Source organism: Vipera ursinii, assembly GCF_947247035.1.
Source record: "Vipera ursinii genome assembly, chromosome: 2".
Lineage (NCBI taxonomy): Eukaryota > Metazoa > Chordata > Lepidosauria > Squamata > Viperidae > Vipera > Vipera ursinii.
This window is the reverse complement of record NC_139513.1, coordinates 198,111,066-198,131,877: the sequence shown is the minus strand read 5'-3', so window position 1 is coordinate 198,131,877 and position 20,812 is coordinate 198,111,066. Positions and strand designations below refer to the sequence as shown.

The 20,812-nt window shown below is 38.9% G+C and overlaps 1 protein-coding gene across 5 annotated transcripts in view; it reads right to left on the bottom strand.

Annotated features, from left to right (window-relative positions):
* RNF38 (ring finger protein 38) overlaps window positions 1–20,812 on the bottom strand; it is a 110,421-nt gene that overhangs the window by 30,492 nt on the left and 59,117 nt on the right. Inside the window, exons 1-3 of one of the 5 annotated variants that reach the window (XR_014491332.1) lie at window positions 7,034–7,051; window positions 6,323–6,380; window positions 1,424–1,530 (exon numbers count right to left, since the gene is read on the bottom strand). The exons of the other annotated variants lie outside the window; for them this stretch is intronic. The gene's annotated coding sequence lies outside the window, so the exon portion shown is untranslated. Of the gene's footprint in view, window positions 1–1,423; window positions 1,531–6,322; window positions 6,381–7,033; window positions 7,052–20,812 lie in introns of those variants that run through there. 5 annotated transcript variants of the gene reach the window in all.

Here is a 20,812-nt window from a genome sequence, read left to right as displayed (position 1 = left end):
TGAGCACCGGCCCCTAGAGTCGGAAACGACTAGCACGCATGTGCGTGCGGGGGAACCTTTACCTTTACCTTATACCTATTGAGGGCTAATTTGTCTGAAAACCAAGCTTCGAGGAATTCTTCTGCATTCTTGGATTTTGCTTGTTCTGGAATTTTCAGTTTCCTAGTTGAAACTATGGTTGAGTCTGATCATCTGTTGTGAGTGTAAGGAGTTTTCATTGTGTCTTCTGTTAGTTGGTATTCATGGATGTGATCTGCTAGCCTTCTGTCTGTCTGTCCATCCTATACAGTGGTTGTTAATCCCCACGTTGTATGCTGAAGATGACTTTTGTACCTAACCACTCAATTCTATACAGCACAATCAATACAAGCTATGAAAATGACACTACCATACATCATAACCATCTCAGCAACAACTAACTGACTATTGTTGAACTATAGTGAACCACAGTGAACCACATAGCATCACCGTGGCACGTCAACCAACCAAAGTCTTTCAAAACATCTTATATAAAATAAAGATTCAGCAGCCCAAGAATTAAACACAGAAACTAAACAGCTACTCTTCAAGGGCACTTCTCATCATATGGCAGAAGAGGATTAGCTATTTGGTGGGTCACCAGATAAGTATGATGGAAAAGAGAACAAGCAAATAGATTCGTTCCTAGCATGACTGTACTCACACAAGACTTTATGACTAAAAGTCCTCCAAATATATACATATATAAAATATCAAATTCTTCACAGAAATTAATATAGCACATTATTTTTGATGACGTACAGGTACTCCTTAACTTACAACCACAACTGAGCCCAAAATTTTTGTTGCTAAGTGAAATATGTGGTGAGTTTTGCCCCATTTTAGGACATTTCTTTTTTTTTTTATTGAAAAGTTTTATCATACATTTTATCTTTAACCGTCCCCCCTACCCCATTTTGCCCCATTTTAGGACATTTCTTGCAACAGTTGTTAAGTGAATCACTGCAGTTGTTAGGTTAGTAACACAGTTAAGTGAACTGGCTTCCCCACTGACTTTGCTTGTCAGAAGGTCGCAAAAGGGGATCGATCACAGGAGACACAACAATGGTCATAAATATGAATCAATTGCCAAACATCTGAATATTGATCATTTTGACCATGGGGATGCTGCAATGGTTGTAAATGTAAAAAATTTTTCACAAGTCACTTTTTTCCAGTGCCGTTGTAACTTCAAAAGGTAACTAAGTGGATTGTTGTAAGTTAAGAGCTACCTGTAGAAGTGAACTGGATCATTTGTTTCGTATCCCTGCTCAAGGACACTTAACAGAAATTTGAAAATAATTAGAAAATAAATGTAAACATTATCAAGTATTGATAAATGATCTTATCACATTTTTTTATTCTTAACAAGAAAACAGCAATATTTTTGAGCAGCCTTTCCTACCTAAATACAGTTCAACTCCTGAGAAAGCAAGGCCACCTGCTGTGAACTCTGGGAGTTGAAGTCCAAACATCCAGAGTACATCCAAGTTCTGCATAAGTGTTCTTGAGCTAACGGTATAACAGGAAAGAAGTTTATTGTGTCCGGCATTGTTGGAAAAGTGTGTTTTGTTCTTTTATAAAAAAAGCTTTTAAAGACATGTGTTGTTGACATATTACAGGCACATTACATGAGCAATGGAGCTTCAAAGGGAATCATTTAAAATGGTCAATAAATCATGCTTGGTAGCACAAATACAACCTAATGTTGTTGTTGTTAGCTGCGAAGTCGTGTCCGACCCATCGCGACCCTATGGACAATGTTCCTCCAGGCCTTCCTGTCCTCTACCATCTTCTGGAGTCCATTTAAGCTCACGCCTACAGCTTCAGTGACTCCATCCAGCCACCTCATTCTCTGTCGTCCCCTTCTTCTATTGCCCTCGATCTTTCCCAGCATTAGGCTCTTCTCCAGTGAGTCAACCTAATAGCCAACCTTCATTAACGCTGCCCTAGCACATTCAATTAAAGCTTCAATCATTTTTAACATTTATTCTACTTCACTTTGTTATCGTTGGTCTTTTTAAAAGGATTAGGGACTAATTACCTTTTCAAGTATCATAATGTAATACAGGTAGTCCTCAACTTACAGCCATTGGTTTAGTGACTGTTCAAAGTTATAACGGCACTGAAAAAAGTGACTTATGACCAGTTTTCACACTTACGACCATTGCAGTATCTCTATGTCACATTATTAAAATTTGGGCACTTGATAATTGACATATATTTAAGAAAGATGCACTATCCCGGGGTCATGTGATAGGCTTTTTTAACTTTCCCAGTTTGCTTCTGACATGCAAAGTCAAAGGGGTGGGGGAAGAGTCAGATTCACTTATCAACCACATGATTCATGTGATTCGTTTAACAACTTTGGCCAAAAATGGTCATAAAATAGGGCATAATTCACTTAACAACTGTCTTGTTTAGCAACAAAAATTTTGGGCTCCATTGTGGTCATAAGTCAAGGACTATCTGTACTGCATAATGCTGCATGTTTGAAAAATATGAAAAAAAATGTTGCAGTATTTAATCTTTTGCAGTATTTCTCTCCAGGTTTTATGAACTTTTCAACAAACCTGCAATTATAAAGCACTTAGAAATTACTCTTTTACGATTCTACAGTCAACAATAAGTGGTACTAGGGATGGTCCCATGCCACCTATGGATTGATTAAAAAAAACTTTGAAAATCTAACTATATTCTCAGATTGTATTCTCCCCCAATTTCCCTCTTCTCCAGTCTTTTTTTTTTGCTGCTGCTGCTCCTGTTTCTGGGGAAAAAATAGTGAACCAAATATCTTATTCATTTTCTTAAGCAAAGCAATTTAAACTAATACTTCTGGTATTATTCCATTCTGTACAATACTGTACAAACTGGTGTTGCTAAAAATCCAGTCCTTGAAAACCTCCCTTGCATCTCTTATAATGTGTCATAAATATTTATTTTTTTAATTTTATTTTAATTCCATTTATATCCCGCCCTTCTCCGAAGACTCAGGGCGGCTTACAAGCTTAGCAGTATCCTTCATTCTATGTATATGCCTGCTTATTAGGGCTTTCACACACACACCCCAGCGGCATTATTACAAAGTCAGCTTATTGCCCCCAACAATCTGGGTCCTCATTTTACCTACCTGGGAAGGATGGAAGGCTGAGTCAACCTTGAGCCTGGTGGGATGCGAACCTGCACTAATTGCAGGCAGCTGGTGTTACTTAAGGAGGCATTCGCCCACTGCTCCACCAAGGCTCTTAATTATGTATTATGTATACTATTGTAACCCATGTGATCCCAGTGGAAAATTATTAACTCTTAGAATAAAAATAAATACAAATATATGAAAATTTTACAGTAACCATCTATCAACTGTGTCAAACCATCTTTACTTCCTAATGTATTTCAAGCAGTAACTTCTCTGGGGTCTAGATAAATTAGATTCTATATCCCCCATACCATGGGTGCACAAGCTGCTGATCTTCCCAAGGCTCCTGTATTCTTTACCCCTCTCATTCATTGCAGTTAATATTTGTAAATAAATAAAAACTGGTCCTTAAGTCTTGAGAAATGATAAATACAGATGGACGGGGAAGTCAAATTATGACAATAAGCACGTAAGAAAAAAATGTATTATTTTTACTGTCAACAAAGTTTAAAGCTTTGAGTGTGCCAGTTTTCCCCCCAAACATGCAATTTATGCTGCAAAGAGGTTGTAGGCATTACAGTAGGCACAGGAAACCTGCAACCATCCAGTTTCAACCCGTAGGGCTAACTAATCAAAGGAGTGAAGAGAGACCCTGGTTGAAAAGGGTGTGAGCTGAGCTGAACATACAATATTTCATTCACTTGCAATTGGTCTTAGCAGTTGAGATTTGTGTTCCTGTTTGGGAGCTGCTTCTTTCTCTCCAGAGAACTGGGTCTAGAACCGGGGTAGGCAACCTTGGCTCTTTTATGGCTCGTGGACTTCAACTCCCAGAATTCCTGAGCCACCATGGCTCAGCTTGGAAACCTCTCCCTTTCCCCTCAGCATGGCTGGCTCAGGAATTCTGGGATTTGAAGTCCACGAGTCATAAAAGAGCCAAGGTTGCCTACCCCTGGTCTACACTATTCTTAAGGTAGCAGTAACATAAATAATTAAAGATGTTAGGCAATATCTGTTTTCTGATTTTTTTGTTAAGATGCCTCTGCTTTTCCTATCTTTGTCAACTTTTATAAACCCTCCTCCAACATAAAATCTTGAAATTCTGAATACAATAAATATGGGATTTGGTCATTTTATCTCTCAGTTAACTAATTCCTCAATATACTTATGATTCAGTTAAGAATATATCCTAAAATTCAGAATCGTTCTAGGCATAAAAATACTAATAATAAATTTTAGCATTTTTTAAATACTTTGCAACAGAAAGATAGCAGTAAACAGCTGTAATATAAAATTGTTGAACATGTATTCTGTTTATGTCTCATTTTCTTTCTAGGTAAATTACCAAATATAAAAAATACGTACCGTTACTGCAAGTTTACTAGTTTTTCTATTTTATTTTTCAGATTTGTAGACAGCACAATTATACAAAAAATGTATACTGTGAAAATGTGTTCAAATCTGTGAAGTTACCAATCAAAAAAGTGTATTAATATAAAAAGTATATTAAAAATAATAAATTAATCTGTTTATGGGCTGGATTACTGAAATAAATTGATACTTATTAGCTATGTTGTTGTAAATTCTGTGTGAGAAAACTGCAAACATTTTCCCTAATTGTTTCTTCAATTGTTTGCTGTAGTAAATTCAAGTATTTTTTAAAAAAAAAATCTCTGTAGATACTTTTTCTGAGTTCTGGATGGTTAACTAATGGATTAACCCATGTACTTTTGTGATCCAGAAACAACAAAGCAAGGGATTTCTTAGATGTTCCCACTGTCTTTACAAAAAACATTCAAAATATTTGAACTTGGGTCACTTTTTAAATCCAAGGCACAACACTAACTACACTAACCAATAAATATTTATTACTATCAAGAAAATTGTATTGATGATTGAAACATATTAATCAATTTTCAAGTATTACAAATTTTAAAATGAGAGAGCAAAGTCTGAGTTTTATTCCCTAAAGGGAAATAATAAAACTGTTATTGTGCTTATTCTTACTTTTGTATTATGATAAACCACTGCTCAGTTCACATAATTATGCCTCTATTTTGAAATTTCCTAGTATTCAGGCATCAAGTAAAGGATTATGCTTATTGCAAGCATTCAGAATTCCCCAGTTTATTTCTATGTAAATATATCTACAATACACTTCAGAAGCATGTGCTTTGAAGACTGAACATTCTTTATATTAAGGCAGTATTTAATTGTAAACCAATGTTCTAATTACAATACCTATTAATATTTTTTTTAAAAAAATAGTACGCCAGATTATTCAATTTTTCATAACAAATATATCTTGATTTTTTAAAAAAAGGGTTTGAATCATTAGATGCCTGCTATTATAAAGCAAAATTGGACCAGTTAGGCTCTTTCCTAGATGTATTTTCAGAGCCATCATTTTAATTCTATATGACACTCAATCAATCTCCAAATACAATGATTTAGCTTCAACTATTTTTTATTCTACTTCTAACAATCTTGGCAAAATTAAGTTATTTATTGTTTTACTATTATGCTATGATGATGATAATGATGATGATAATAGAGTTGGAAGGGACCTTGGAGGTCTTCTAGTCCAACCCCCTGCTCAGGCAGGAAACCCTATACCATTTCAGACAAATGGTTGTCCAGTCTCTTCTTAAAAACTTCCAGTGTTGATATAGAAGCTTAAATACCAAAATGGATATTTCCATACCAAAGTGGTAGTTCCTTAATATTTATAAAGAGCATTGACCTAATCTTTCTTATATAGGAAGCTTAATTCAAAGCAATTACATTATTAGGTTTAATGATACTTAATAGATGGGAAGACCCCTAACCACAGGAACAATTTCAAATTTTGTAGGATGTATCTAACACTTATACAAATGGATGCACCTAATCTCCCCCCTCCGTGCATCCCACCCTTCTCTAAACTTCTCAGAAGAGCTTAAATTCTGTGCAGCTTGGCCTGAGAGAATTTGCAAATGAAGGTAAAAGATAGGAAAGAATACCAGTGAATACAATTCATGGCTTCTTTGAAGCTGAACAGTTCATTAATGTTTATAAATAGCTATTGTTATTATGCATCTCATATATCGGCAACCAATATAACATTTTATATATAGGAACGTATAGGAACTTCACAGACAATAAATATATATTGCAGGAGAACTTAAGTACCTGTCTGGGTAATCAGACTGTGCTTGAAGATATTTGGCACCCCATTCATGTTTCCTTTCTTGATTTTAAGGAAAAATAAAACTTAAAATAGTTGTCATATTAGAAATATTGCCTTCTATATGGCAGTACAAGTTGTCTTAGAAAATAAAAATGGATGATTGCACCAAAGAAGAAATAATAGAATAAGAAAGCCACAAGGGTTCTGCAACTGCTTTTTTGGTGGGGTGGTGGTGGTGGAGAGGAAGCTAATTATGTCTCCATTAGAGCCATTTTGTGAATGAACCAATTTCCCCAGTATCCATTTTATGAAATTACCCACAACACATCCTGCAAAAATGCAACGGAAAATTCTTCAGAACATTTTGAAAAACAGCTTACTGCAGTATATATAACTGAGATAATATCTATCATGGGCCTTTGTCATTAAGTTAAGTAAGAAAATAATAAAAAGTACAATTTATATCAAATGTGAACATAGGGCAGAAAAGATAGTGATGTCAAATGCAATTCCTTGAGATCTCGCCTACATGGGGTGCTACCTAACCTACTCATGACTAGCTTTTCAAAAGAGACTTAGCTTTTATATATTTATACAAGTATGCAATGTGTCTTCAGGAAAACTGGTAAGTATGCAATTAAAGAGATTGTATAGCTTTTCCATAATCCATGTAGACACCATCATACAATTCCTTACACCCCTGTCACACCAACCTTTCTTTTCATTCTTCACTGAATACTTTTTCCTCTCCCTTCCAATGTTTTCTCTCTGTCCACTCCACCTATTTCAGAAGAACAACATATGAATGCTTTTTGCACCTTGACTAAAACTGCTACTAAAAAGGCAGGACTATAAGTTAGCAAATATAAAAAGTACTGTAGTGTATTAATCCCCCAATATCACATATGGGCCACTCTAGCTGTTTCTTTGTACAGTATCCAATGGCAACAGTGTGGGATGGAGAGAGAGTAGCTTGGATCCACCAAAGTATCACATCCATTTCTGCAAACATATCCTTTTCAGAACAGACGAGCACCCACGGAAAGATGGAACATAAGATCATAAACAGCAAACTCTCAAGCATTAGAAAGTGTGATTCAACGAACTATCCCAAATCAGCTTTTTTTTTTCAAAAGAAGTCACTTTGCTGTTTCCTGTCCCCTATTTTTTTAGTAATCCCAATAGCTAACATTTATAGTTAACAAACGTTGAAGGGGAGAAGGTGGTAGGATGAGGGATCTTTCATTAGCCACTATGGTCTTTCTTGACACCCTCCACTTTCCTCATTTCAGGTTCCACGGATGAGGAGCTTGCCTTTCTTCTCTCTCCACCCCCATGTGATACATCAACACCAGAATAAAGAAAACACAGCAACCGCCCCTCTCCCAAGAAAGAGGAAATCCAGGGATGCTGAGGCTGGGTAGGTGGGAGACACAAAGGACAGACCTCCCAGCACATTCCTATAACCATTCAAAAGTGTGGCGGGGGTGGAGAGTGTCAATGAATTCCCACACCACCTCCGCAGCCCTTCTGTGATCTTTTTTAACAGGTACAGTACTGGTCGTCTGCAAGCCTGCATTTCATTACTGCTTCCCCTCACGGAACAAGCATAAATGGGAGCACCCCGACATCCCACAGTAAGAGAAAGCTTCGCTTAGGGTGGTGCAAGGAGCTCCTCCTAGACGAGACCCTCCCCCCCCCCCCGTTTTGCTGTCAGGTCTGGAGGCAATTTGTTATCCGCGGGAAAGGAAGAGGGGCGCGGGAGGGGCGCGAGAAACAAAAACCCGTCTCCCCCTCCGCATCCAGGCGCCGGTACCTTGTGTTCGGGGGCGGCGGCCACCGCTTGCACCAGTAGGCCCAGGTCTGCCACACCACCCACTGCAATAGCTTCCCGGATAATCAGTGCGACTCCATCCGCCCATCCCAAGAAAGAACCCGACCGCGCCGCCTCCCTCAGTGCGCGCCCGACCGCGTCGCTAACAACGCTCTCAGAACCTTTCCCCTGCCCGATTGCCGCCAACATCCAGAACCCACCACCTCCGCCGCTCTCCATGATGCTCTGGTCCCGCCCCCTGGCTAAGGAAGCCTTCCACCTACCACTCAGCCAGCCGAGGAACAGTGACGTCATGCCTATTGACTTCCTTGCTTACCAATCGCCGTTGCCAAGCCAGTCTGATGGGCCTGCAAGCCCTCCGGCTCCACCTCCTCTCCGCCCCCCGCCCCCCCCCCCCACTCCCAAGCAACCAGAGGAGTCCTTCCTTTGTTTTAGCTCAGTTACGCGGAGCCCAGCAGAGGATGTCTTCTTTACGTCAGCACGGTGACGTAGGCCTAACAGCCTGCACGCGCTGGCAACTGTCGCTTTAGGAAAGACAACTCGCTGGCGGCGGCTGTGCACGTGACTACCGAGTATCTCTCTCTCTCTCTCTCTCTCTCTCTCTCTCTCTCTCTCCCGCCCCTTCCTTACGACGCCTTTCTCCTTTAAGAAGGCGGAGTCGAATCTTAGGGTTGCTTTTTTTTTTAACTTTCAATTTGTGGCGACGCTTCTTTCATATATAAACCGAATAAATAAATAAATAAATAAATAAATAAATAAATAAATAAATAAATAAATAAATAAATAAATAATTTCCCCCGCTACCAATGCTGGTTGAGTGTGTCTGGCTTGGGTCGAAGGTATAAAAAGCTCGGCTCCTTTTGAAGAGCCACTGCCTGCAGATAATCTGTCTTGGAGCTGAACGGAGGGAGATGTTTATTTATTTATTTATTTTTATTTTTATTCCATTTATATCCCGCCCTTCTCCGAAGACTCAGGGCGGCTTACAAGCTTAGCAGTAATGTTGCTGGGATTGAAATTAAAAACACAACAACAACAACAACAACCACAAATCAGAATATGTGCACCTCTTTTTTAAAACGCCTCCGACCGTGCTATCAAGCAGCGACAGATCAGCGGCACAAAATTTGGGAGGAAGGAGCTCGGGAGACAACAAGGCATCCAAAACCTGTTTCACCCCTTAGCATTGCAACCGCTTTCAGTGTCCCATTAAAACGACGGGAAGCAGACAGCAAATTCCTTTGACTAAGTCACTTCCCCCCACCACCATCTGTGTGCCAGTCCACATGCTTATTTATGGCAGTGTAATTTTTCGACAACTTTAATGCAAAAGATGAGTTAGGAGATTTATTTCAAATATGCTTAAAATGACCCAGATACGATGAATTTGACTTCTACATAAGAAACAGGAGGGAAGACATCTCATGCTGTCAGTTCAAAAAATATTTTTCCCAGGACTCTACCGTATGGTAACTCACCTCCAATACAAGTAGTCCTCGACTTACGCCCACAATTGAGTCCAAAATTTCTGTTTCTAAGTGAAACAACTGTTAAGTGAATTTTGCCCCATTTTATGACCTTTCTTGCCACAGTTAAGTGAATCACTGCTGTTATTAAGGCTGTTAAGTGAATTTGGCTTCATTAATTTTGCTTGTCGCAAAAGATGATCGATCACAAACTATAGAACCAAACTATCTCAGCAATATATCAGTGCACATCTAATTAGAGTAAGAAACTTACATTACAGTTAGAAACTTACTGATTTAATATTTGTAAACAAAATGAGCAGTAAATAGAATTGTACTAAATTATTAACGCTCCGCAACTCAAGTTAGTAAAGCAAGCTAGTGTGGCTATCCCTTTTCCTTACACTCTATATGAGAAACAATTCATGAAAAATGATACTGAATGTCTCAAGTAGAAAAGAAAGAAAGAAAGAAAGAAGATAGAAAGAAAGAAAGAAAGAAGAAAGAAAGAAAAAGAAAGAAAGAAAGAAAGAAAGAAAGAAAGAAAGAAAGAAAGAAAAGAAAAGATAGATGTCACATTATGTTCATCAAAAGATCTAAAATCTTTTTACTGCCTGTGAGCACTGCTGTAATTTTAAATCATGTGTAAAATTTCTACTGGAACAAGATAATATGAAATGGCAATACTGCAAGGGAGCTGCAGATAAAAAGACCAATCTGGCTACAGGTTCCCCTCACTTCATCTTATAAGAGTGACATTTTAGATAGCTAGTACGTATCAAAGACAGCATTTAAACATTGCAAGTATCCGACACATCCAGTAAGGCACTCACTTTATCTAAATTATTTTAAGGATCATCTTATACATCCTGCACACAAACACTTTATGTATGTGCATAAATGCTTTTCTCTCAATGATTCATTTGATGAAGTAGGCTGTCAGAAAAAAATGTTTCTGTAGAACTGGAAGTTGGTACATAAAGTAATCCAAGAGTGGATTAGCAGTTATTTTAAGGCTAAAATCCAGGGTATTTTATGTAACTGTTGAAGCATACAACATAAAAAATGTCTCCTAGCAAAACGAATCTTCCAATAGCACCAAACAGCACTTTGTATCCTGTATGCAAAGTATATCTATCCACCATTACTGCATAGTGCAAGCCAAAAAATACCAGGGTAGCAGCCTGTTTTTTGCATGTAGTCGTAACAGAACATGCCATTATCTAGTGCTGGTGCCAGTCACCATGGGAACCAGAAGCAGCTATATTAGTTCAGGTAGAAACAAGTAGTAATAGTTAGAATACACTGGGTAAAGATTAGAAGCTGGTTTTAGAATAATCACTGCTGGATTTGGGCAGTATTTTTTAAAAAAACCAATATCTTCCCTTCAACCAAACCCCAACCTGACACACTTATATGTGACTAAGAAATATTTGAATCACTTTTTATTCAATCAATTTATTCATAAATAACCATTCAGCAAGTTTAATATTAAACTTGTTCTTTCAAATACTGGATTTTTAACTGATAACAGAGTACCTGTTTGTGCAAAGATGTGCATAGAAATGACATCTCCTAAGGAAGTGCTTTCCTTGCAGGAAACATTCTTATCAGCTCTCTCCCAACTAATGGCTGGCAAACCTAGATTCTTGCTCTATTAAATGGAAATTCTAGGGGAAACGTATTTTATTGTACTTTTTTAATTACTATGATAAGCACCAAATTCACTGGGCCTTATTAGCAAAAGGGATAGTGCATCAGTGCTGGCTGGATTTAATCTCAGTTTGTTCTTTCTCATCCAGCCCATTATTAAGAAGACAACACTGAAGGTACCAATTTGCTGGTTGGATAACAAACAGCAATAGTACTGCATGCCATCAGCATGGCTCCCCTAATTCAGTGGTTTCATGAAGGTGCTAAATAGGACAGAACTATGAGATACTGAAGATCAATGACATAAATGCCAAACAGCATTTGTATCATCCCACTGACATAACCTGACAAATATTTGAGAAGGAGTAAAACCAAGGCAAAATACAGGTAGACCTGCTTTAATGAATACTCCATTCAGCAACTGGTCAAAACTACAAAGGCATTGAACAAGGAGTACTTACTATGGGTCTCCACAGTTATGGCCATCAGTCAGCACAGTATTTGACATCATGCCATATGACTGCATCGCTTAACAGTAGAGTTCCACACTGATAAGTAATAACTACCTGTAGGGTTCTGAAACCCAATCCTACCATGCAGTCTAGAATAGAATACCATATAACACAGGTGTCAAACTCGCAACGTCACATGACGTGTTGTGACATATCACGACTTTTTTCCCATTGCTGGCAATGGGGTGGGCACGGTTTTGGCGTAACGCATTACATCCCTGCCTTATAAGATCAGTGTTATCAAAAGCTGTCAAGAGATTCAAGGGAAAAGAACCAGGGAGCCTAATCTCCAGCTTCCAGTATAGATTATCCACCAAGGTAGCCAAAGCAGTTTCAGTACCATACCCTGCACAAAAGCCCAGCTCAAATTGGCCCAAGTAATCAGTGACATTCAGATGCATTTGGAGCTGCAAATATATACCACCTTTTCCATAAATACTTGTTTGGCCTATTAAATATGCTTGTCCTAGATCAAAGGAGTTTAATAGATGTAACACATGCTACCCACTAGGATCACTGATCACATCCTATAACCAGGAGTTAATTTTGTATTGGTTAATTTAATCATTCAAGACCAATAAGGATTGAGTATGTGGTAGCTGTTCTCTCTTCAAGCTACCCACATTCTTTCACTCTACAAACTGACAAGCATCCTCAGTTGCTGAGGTTACATCCTATCTGATCTGTCCCAGCAAATACTCAAGTCAAAATGGGTCCATGATGACCCATTAAAGGGGATGTGAGCTACTTACACCAGAACATTTATCAGTTTAGCTCTCCTTTCCAATGTCTTGGTGAGCAAAATGGTATACAGCAGGGGTCTTCAAACTTGGCCCTTTTATGACTTGTGGACTTCAACTCCCAGAAATCCTCAGCCAGCGTGCCTGGCTGAGGAATTCTGGGAGTTGAAGTCCACAAGTCATAAAAGGGCCAAGTTTAAAGACCCCTAGTATATAGTATGGAAAAGGCTGTTCTGTGCTGATGAAACAGGAACATTCTTCATTGTTTCTGCTGCTCAAAAGTAGAATTTCAAACTCTCCATCTATGCCTGATCTGATCTATGTCAAGAGTTCCTCCATTTGTACACCAATTATCATCCCATCTTGTTCATTGCTCTCAACTCCCTAGTAGACCAAAGGTCCAACATGATTCTGTAAAAGGGCAGAGGGCTTTGGAATAGCCTGAGCTGTCTGTATAGTCTCAGATCGGGCAAGAACTTGATACTGTTTTCAAGAGATGTGGGGAAAAATTACAAGCACATTTAGAAAACCACACAGCTGCATTATTTTCAGAATCTTCCAGTCAGTGTTTAGGGATTTGGATCAGCTCTTATGTTTTCAATATATCACCACCTACTCTACACGTATAACATTAATCAGCCTTGTAAAACATTTTAATTAATTTTTAAATGAAAATACAAATATAAAATAGGAAAAGAGAAAGAGAAATCAAAGAGAAGCTAAAAGTGTAAGAAAGGAAAAACAGAAAAAAAATTACAAAAAGTGGCTTCCTATTTTCCTTTACAGCAGTTATACATATGTACAATTAAAAGTTTACCTCTAACTCTATGGTTACTATATACCTCTCTTCTTTCTCAAATCCATTCCATCTAATCATCAAAACCATAAATTACAAGTTCATTTTTTTCTGTTTCACACAAAAAGTCTATAAGGGCTTCCAATCAGCAATAAATGTGGAAATTTTCTTTTCTCTGATCAAAGAAGACAATTTAGCCATCCAACAAGTTTCATCATTTTTGCCAACCATTCTTCCATAGCAGGTGTTGTTGAATCTTTCCATCTTTCTGTATACAATTATCTTGCGGCAGTGATCATGTACAATAATAAAAGTTCCAAGATTTTTTCCCCCAACTGTTTTTCCATCAATCCAAAAGAAAAAATTCTCTAGTTTCAATTGCATATTAATCTTTAAAAATCATCTGAATCAGTGTATGCAATTAAATCCACAATTTTCCACAAAAATATTTTCTATCTCTTGTTAGCTCAGGAAAATATTAATAACAAGCATTTTGCAATTTTTGTTGCCTTCTCAAAAAAAATTTTTAAAAAAACTTGCCACTTTGACACAGATATGTCATTTAATTGAGGAAAAAAGATACGTATGACAGTTTTTCATTTAAAAGACCCAAGTTACTTTCTGAAGCAGGAACCATTAAGTTTGACACTGAATTGAAATGTCAAAACACTTAAGGCAAGTGAAAATTAATCTTTTTAATTCTTTTTAATTTTTGTATTTCTTGTTTTAATTACCCTGTTAACCGCCCTGAGTCCTTCGGGAAAGGGCGGTATACAAATCCAATAAAATAAATTAAATAAATAAAATATACAATGCTGAAAACTAGTTGTTCAGAGAAAGGAGCTGTTTTTTTTTATCTCAGAAGCATGCAGGGAATAAATCTTTCACTTGCTTAAAAACTAGGTGGCAAAATAAAGATTTTTACTGTTCACATAATCAAACAAATTTTATTTATTTTATTTTTATTTTAATTCCATTTATATCCCGCCCTTCTCCGAAGACTCAGGGCGGCTTACAAGCTTAGCAGTAGCTTTCATTCTATGCATATGCCTGTTTGTTAGGGCTTTCACACACACCCCAAGCGGCATTATTACAAAGTCAGCTTAATTTGCCCCCAACAATCTGGGTCCTCATTTTACCTACCTGGGAAGGATGGAAGGCTGAGTCAACCTTGAGCCTGGTGGGATGCGAACCTGCACTAATTGCAGGCAGCTGGTGTTACTTAAGGAGGCATTAGCCCACTGCTCCACCAAGGCTCTGGGCCAGTTGCTAGGAGATGGTGAGTTCTAGTCCTGCCTTAGGCATGAAAGCCAGCTGATTGACTGTCGGCCATAGAAAGGAGACGGCCTGAAAATCTTTAGACGTATATACTCCTTCCTGGGCACGTTCAAGATTCAGGAATGATGGAAGCAAGATTCCAAAACTTCAATAAAACCTGAGGTTGAGAAAGTATATCCTAGAGAGCATTTTGGGGCAAGAAGATGTCTCTGAGTCAGTGTTGACTCCAGACAACTGCCTGGCCAACTCCCTGCAGTTTGCTTGACAAGATTTTGGAAATGGTTTTCCATTGCCTCTTCCTAGGGCTGACAGAGAGGGATTGGCCCAGGGTCACCCAGCTACCTTTGTCAGGAATAAAACTCAAGAGTTTTCTGGTTTCTGCCCTGGTGTCTTAATTTCTACACCTGGAGCATGGCTCAGGGACAGCACTATTGTTCTTTAATTTTGTCGAATAGCACCGAACTGCTGAAAAACCTAATCACTGAAATCCGAATTTCAAAACAAGTAATTCTCTGAAAAGCTTCTTATATTGGTATTAAAATAATAACCTTTGATGTCACACATCTGAATGCTTTGAGAGAACAGGTACTTATGGAATTTTATCAAACACTGCAACTTTCAGCACAAACTAAATATTAATAATTGTTCAATAAATTCTGTTTCAGTTTCATGAGAAACAAAAAATCTCATAAACTGAAAAATAAAAGCAAGACAGAGACAGAACAGCACAATTCAGGATAGATGAGGACTCTCTAGAACAGGCATGGCAAACACAAGGCCCGGGGGCCAGATCTGGCCCGCAAAGTGGTTTCATGTGGCCCACGAAGCCATCCTGGAAACAGTGAGGGAACGGCCCCCAATGCCTTGGCCCTGGCCCAGAGACCCTCCTCCTGCCAGAGACCCTCAGATCTGTCCCACTCCGGCCCAGGCCCCCATAGGCACCCTTGATGCGAACGATGTAGAGCTGGCCATGCCCACCCAGTAGGCCATTCGCACTCTAGCCACTCCCACCCAGTAGGCCACGCCCACTCAGGCCACACACACCCCCCCCGAGGGCAACCGCAGTGCTGATGCGCCCCTCAATGAAATTGAGTTTGACACCCCTGCTCTAGAATCTCAGCTTACTATCCAGATGGATATAGACACTTTGTATGTAACACAACATGAAAAGAGCCAGTTATTTTGTCTTTCATACTTAATCAAGAACACAGTCATATATACCTAGAGCATGCCTTGCTACCTCTGAAGTTCACAAAGTCAATTAACTGGAGTAGAAACGTTAAAATGTTTTTATTTATCATTCTTTTTGCCTGTTTTACAAAACATTATTATATTCCTCGGTTTGTAAGAAATTATTTTCCCAATGATATAAAAATCTATTCAAAACTAGGTCATCAAGATTTGCCATCCTTGTTAACTTCTCATCCTGCAGTCTTGTCACAGTTACTTGTTCTTCTACACTTAGGTGTGAGAAATTTATGCAGTACACAATGAACATTTAAAAAGAGCAAGTGTAATTAGAATTAATGGGAAAAAATATTGTATTTTCTTACAAAAAAATAAAGTAATGCATATCACTATTGTTCAATCTGTATACCTACCTTACTCTGTACACCGCCCCGAGTCCCTCGGGAGAAGGGCGGTTTATAAAAACAAATAAATAAATAATAAATATCAGCACATTTTTAAGAAAGAGCAAAAAAGTATAAATTGTTACTTTTATTTACTACAGGGTAGTATAGAAAATAGTAACAATAAAGGATCATTTTTAGCTATTCAACAATAAAAACCTTTAATTAATACCAGCAGAGATATACTTTACACAACTGTCATTTGTCTGGTAGTATTTTAGCCTTGGAGCAATATCTATCCTACAATTGCCTGGGTTAACAAGCATGCTAGCCTGTCCCCTAACATGAGAGAATATGGGAGCTACCTCTATTTTTCCATGGAAGGAAGGTTGTTACTCTTAAGACCCTCTCCTCAGTCACTGCATGGTGAACAATAACTACAAGTGAAATCACAGAACAGATATTACCATTATATAATATATAGCAACTGATCTTTCAGGAGCGCTTTCCAACCATTTTTTAAAAGCCTTCTTTAAAGAAGAGTGCGTTGGTCTTCTGCCACCATTCTTTTACATAAAACAAGCAACGCGTTTACTGTGCAACCCTTCTCTGTTAGTGATGCTAACAGCAGTTGTAGCAATGTGCTAAGTGGAAATTTGATAGGCACATGCCAATGCTTGTTCTGGCCCTCCTTTCTTCTTTTGCAGCTAGCTAAGACAGTCACAACCACTTATAAACCTTAGGAAAGCAGCATGGGAACAAAGCATCCAAAAGGCATTCCTTGATGTTTCAGAGGGATCCTAATCATATTGTAATTCCTAGACTCAATTAAGGTTTAGCTATTTGGGTCTATGAAAGCTAGTTTGGTGTAATGGTTACAGCATCAGGCTATAAACCCAAGAGACCTTGAATTCTAGTCCTGCTTAGGCACAACACCAGCTGGGTGACCTGGAGCCAGTCACTTTCTCTCAGGAGAAAGGAGGCAATGGCAAACCCCTTCTGAAAAATCTTGTTAAGAAAATCACTTGTTCAAGTAGCCTCTAAGAATCAGAAACAGTCAGATGGAAGGAAAAAAGTGGGTCTGCAAAAAAAAACTGCCCTTCAGGCATCCAGAATTCATCAAAAAATATGGTTATTCTGTTGCTTTCTAATTGCTGGAGCCTTGAACTGGAAAGAAAATAATTGCCATAAGTTACTTCCTTTGTGTATTTCCAAGGTGTGTGTGTGGGGGGGGGGAAGACTGGCATTTATAGAAAGGAACACCCTAGCAGTTCCTGGCTTTCCAAAATTACTTTTGAAAACTGGAGGCTTAAGGCATGAATATGATCGGGTGGGTGACATCTTGTGCATTTATATGTGTAGGAATGAAGGGCAGATTTTCCTAAGAGCACATCCACACACTCACATACCTAATTTTCTCCGAGGTTATTTCTTGACCACTGTTTAAGGATGAGCCCTTGTGATGTAGCCTTCCTCACATCTCCTTCCTATAACGCCAAGTGAATTCTGTTGTTTCTGACCCAATGTGGAAGTATTCCTTTCCACCTTTGGAAATAAGCCTCGCTACATGCATAATTTATGTCACAGCAAGGACTAGAATTTGGCTATTTCCAGCTCCTGAAAGCATATCCCCTTCTATATAGCCACTGTCACATTCTTCTTGTGGCCTTTTGGTTTATGTTGCTGGACTAATATGTCTCCAGGGGAGGAGCCACAACATTCCAAAAACTAGAGAAAGCAGCTCAGGACCTCTTTAAAATGACCTGCCTCTCACAGATCTTGGCCTACCACTGTGTTAAAAAAACTGGTGCTAATTTAGTGGATATCAAGAAGATCAAGACTAAGGCAGCATCCAAGATTACTAGAGAATATTGCAAACCAGAAAATCTCTAAAGCCACCTGTTGGTCGAGGCCCTTGTTTCTACATAGCTCTCACATGTAACAGCCAGAGCATTAGCCATCTATCAAAATTCACCTCTTCCCCAGCCCCTGCAGGTATTATGAGCAATAGCAATAGCACTTAGACTTATATACCGCTTCATAGTGCTCTACAGAAGGGCTTTTCAACCAGTGGTACGGGTACCACCTGTAGTACTTTGGCACCTAGCAGATGGTACGCGACCATCCCAGAAAAGTGATAGTGGGGGAAGGGAATGAGCTGAACTGCTGGCAGCACCACACAAGCCTGAGCGAGAGATGGCTGGAGCTGCAAGGCTCAGCGGAAAGCGCCAGGATCAGCACCAGGCTCCAGCTGGAGCTCAGCGCTGATCCTGGTGCTTCTGCTGAGCCCAGAAGCACCGATCAGCTGGAATGTTGCAGCATCTCCAGGGTCCTGATTTACATTGAAATGCTTGGCAACTAATTCATATTTATGACAGTCACAGTGTCCCAGGGTCATGTGAAGTGACCAAAACCTGCTGCAACCACCCAGCAGACGGGGGGAATAAAAACCAAACACCCTCCCACCCCACCCCTGCTGCCAATCCTCAAGAGAAATGCTCACAACAATGAAAACCTCAGACAGGAGGAAGAGCGCTGCCTGGCAGGCAGGCAGGTGTCTTGCTCGGCTGTGGCTTGGGGGGGCACTTTTTTCAGTGCCATTGTAACTTCGAACAGTCACTAAGCAAACTGTTGCAAGTCAAGGACTACCTGTACTTCATCACTTTTTTTTCCTTTTTGGGGGGAGGGTGGTCATCATGTTTTTGACACCTTGCTAGGCGACTGGTGGTACTCGGATGTTGCCATATCCTAAAAGTGGTACAATGGGTGAAAAGGTTGAAAAGCCCTGCTCTACAGCCCACTCTAAGCAGTTTACAGAGTCAGCCTATTGCCCCCAACAATCTGGGTCCTCATTTTACCAACTCTGGAAGGTTGAAAGGCTGAATCAAGTCTTGAGCCAGTCAGGATTGAACTCCTTGCAGTCGGCAGAATTAGCCTGCAATGCTGCATTCTAAGCATTGTGGCACCAATAGGAAAAGTTGTCATGACTTCCTTATTACCCCTTATGAAGAGCAATTAGTGGATCTTTATCCCACCAGAAGGAAATCCACAAATTGCTACACTATGAAGAGATGACAGAAAGCATACCCCTTTCATCTGTCTTCCTGGAAGAGGCCAAAAAGTAGAATGGTAGAGAAAGCTTCTTGTCCCATAGACACTAAGCTAGCAAAGCAGAACAAAAAAAGCTCTGCAGACATCACCCCTCTTTCCTCTTCTAGATGCAATGAACAACAAGAGACATAACACATTTTCTCCTGGGATGTGTCTATTAAATGAGATAAAAGCATGCTTGTTCTTTCCTCTTTCTACATAGTCCAAAATAAATACACTTTTGTCCAGCACGAGGCACCGTGTTGATCTAATGATAACCAATATAGACCAATAATATATATTATCTATAAGGCAATACTATATGCCATTTACTGCATCACATCCAATCATTAATGTCATTGCTGAATTGAGATGGCCAAAACTAAGTTTAAAGAAAAGATGGGAGAATCGTTTCTCAAATGCTTGGCAGAGTGCAAGAGAAAGGAGATAAACAATATACTGTACATTAGAATTGAAATTCTGCAGAATGAAAGTCTCTTTCTTCCTAATTTGTTCAATTTCTTCGAACAGTTCTGGCAATTTCCTTCAATTCTGCTAGTCAGAGGAAGGATTAAGGAACCACACAGGTCACTGAAATTCCAGTCCCAACCACTGGAAAATATCTCAGCAACTGTAAGGGCTTCTGAGAACTCGATAGGCATTAAATACACACTTTTAAAAGCACATTTTCATTAGGGCTTTGCTTCTTCAAAATGAATGGAATACACAGCCTGCTATCACTCATCAGTGTTGACACCACTACAGCGCTGAAAAAGTATTTCAGTGAAAACTTTGAAACATTTTAACATGCACTGATCCTGGAAAAAGAAATGCGCAAATGCAGGCAGTCCTCAACGTACAACCACAATTGAACCCAAAATTTACGTTGCAAAGCGACACATTTTTAAATGAGTTTTACCCCATTTTATGACATTTCTTGCCACAGTTATTATGTGAATCACTGGCAGCTGTTAAGTTAGTAACATGGTTGTTAAGCGAATTGGCTTCCCCCCATTGACTTTGCTTGTCAGAAGGTCACAAAAGGTGATCACATGACCCTGGGATATTGCAACCGTCATAAATATGAGTCAGTTGCCAAGGGTCTGAATTTTGATCACATGACCATGGGGATGCTGCAAGTGTGAAAAATGGTCATAAGTCACTTTTTTCAATGCCGTTGTAAGTTTGAATGGTCAGTAAACAAATGGTTGTAAGTCAAGGACCACCTGAATACAGGTCAAACTTTCTAGCTTTGTAAAAATATCTTCAATGGCTTGAAATTGTAAATTTCAGCCCTGAGCTACAAATATTCTCCTTCATTATTCTTCTTCACTGGGAAATTGTAACTATCCAATTAATTATTGTTAAAAGCCTTTTATGTGAACATTAAACCCTGCCCTTGAGTACGATTGAAGATCTGTAAAAGAAATGGAGTTCAAATAATTTATCATTCCCTTATATTTTGTATGTAAACTATATGTAAATGGTATCATTGTACTTTGAGAATGTGTGTGTGTGTAAAAATATGTCTAAAAATATAAACATATACATG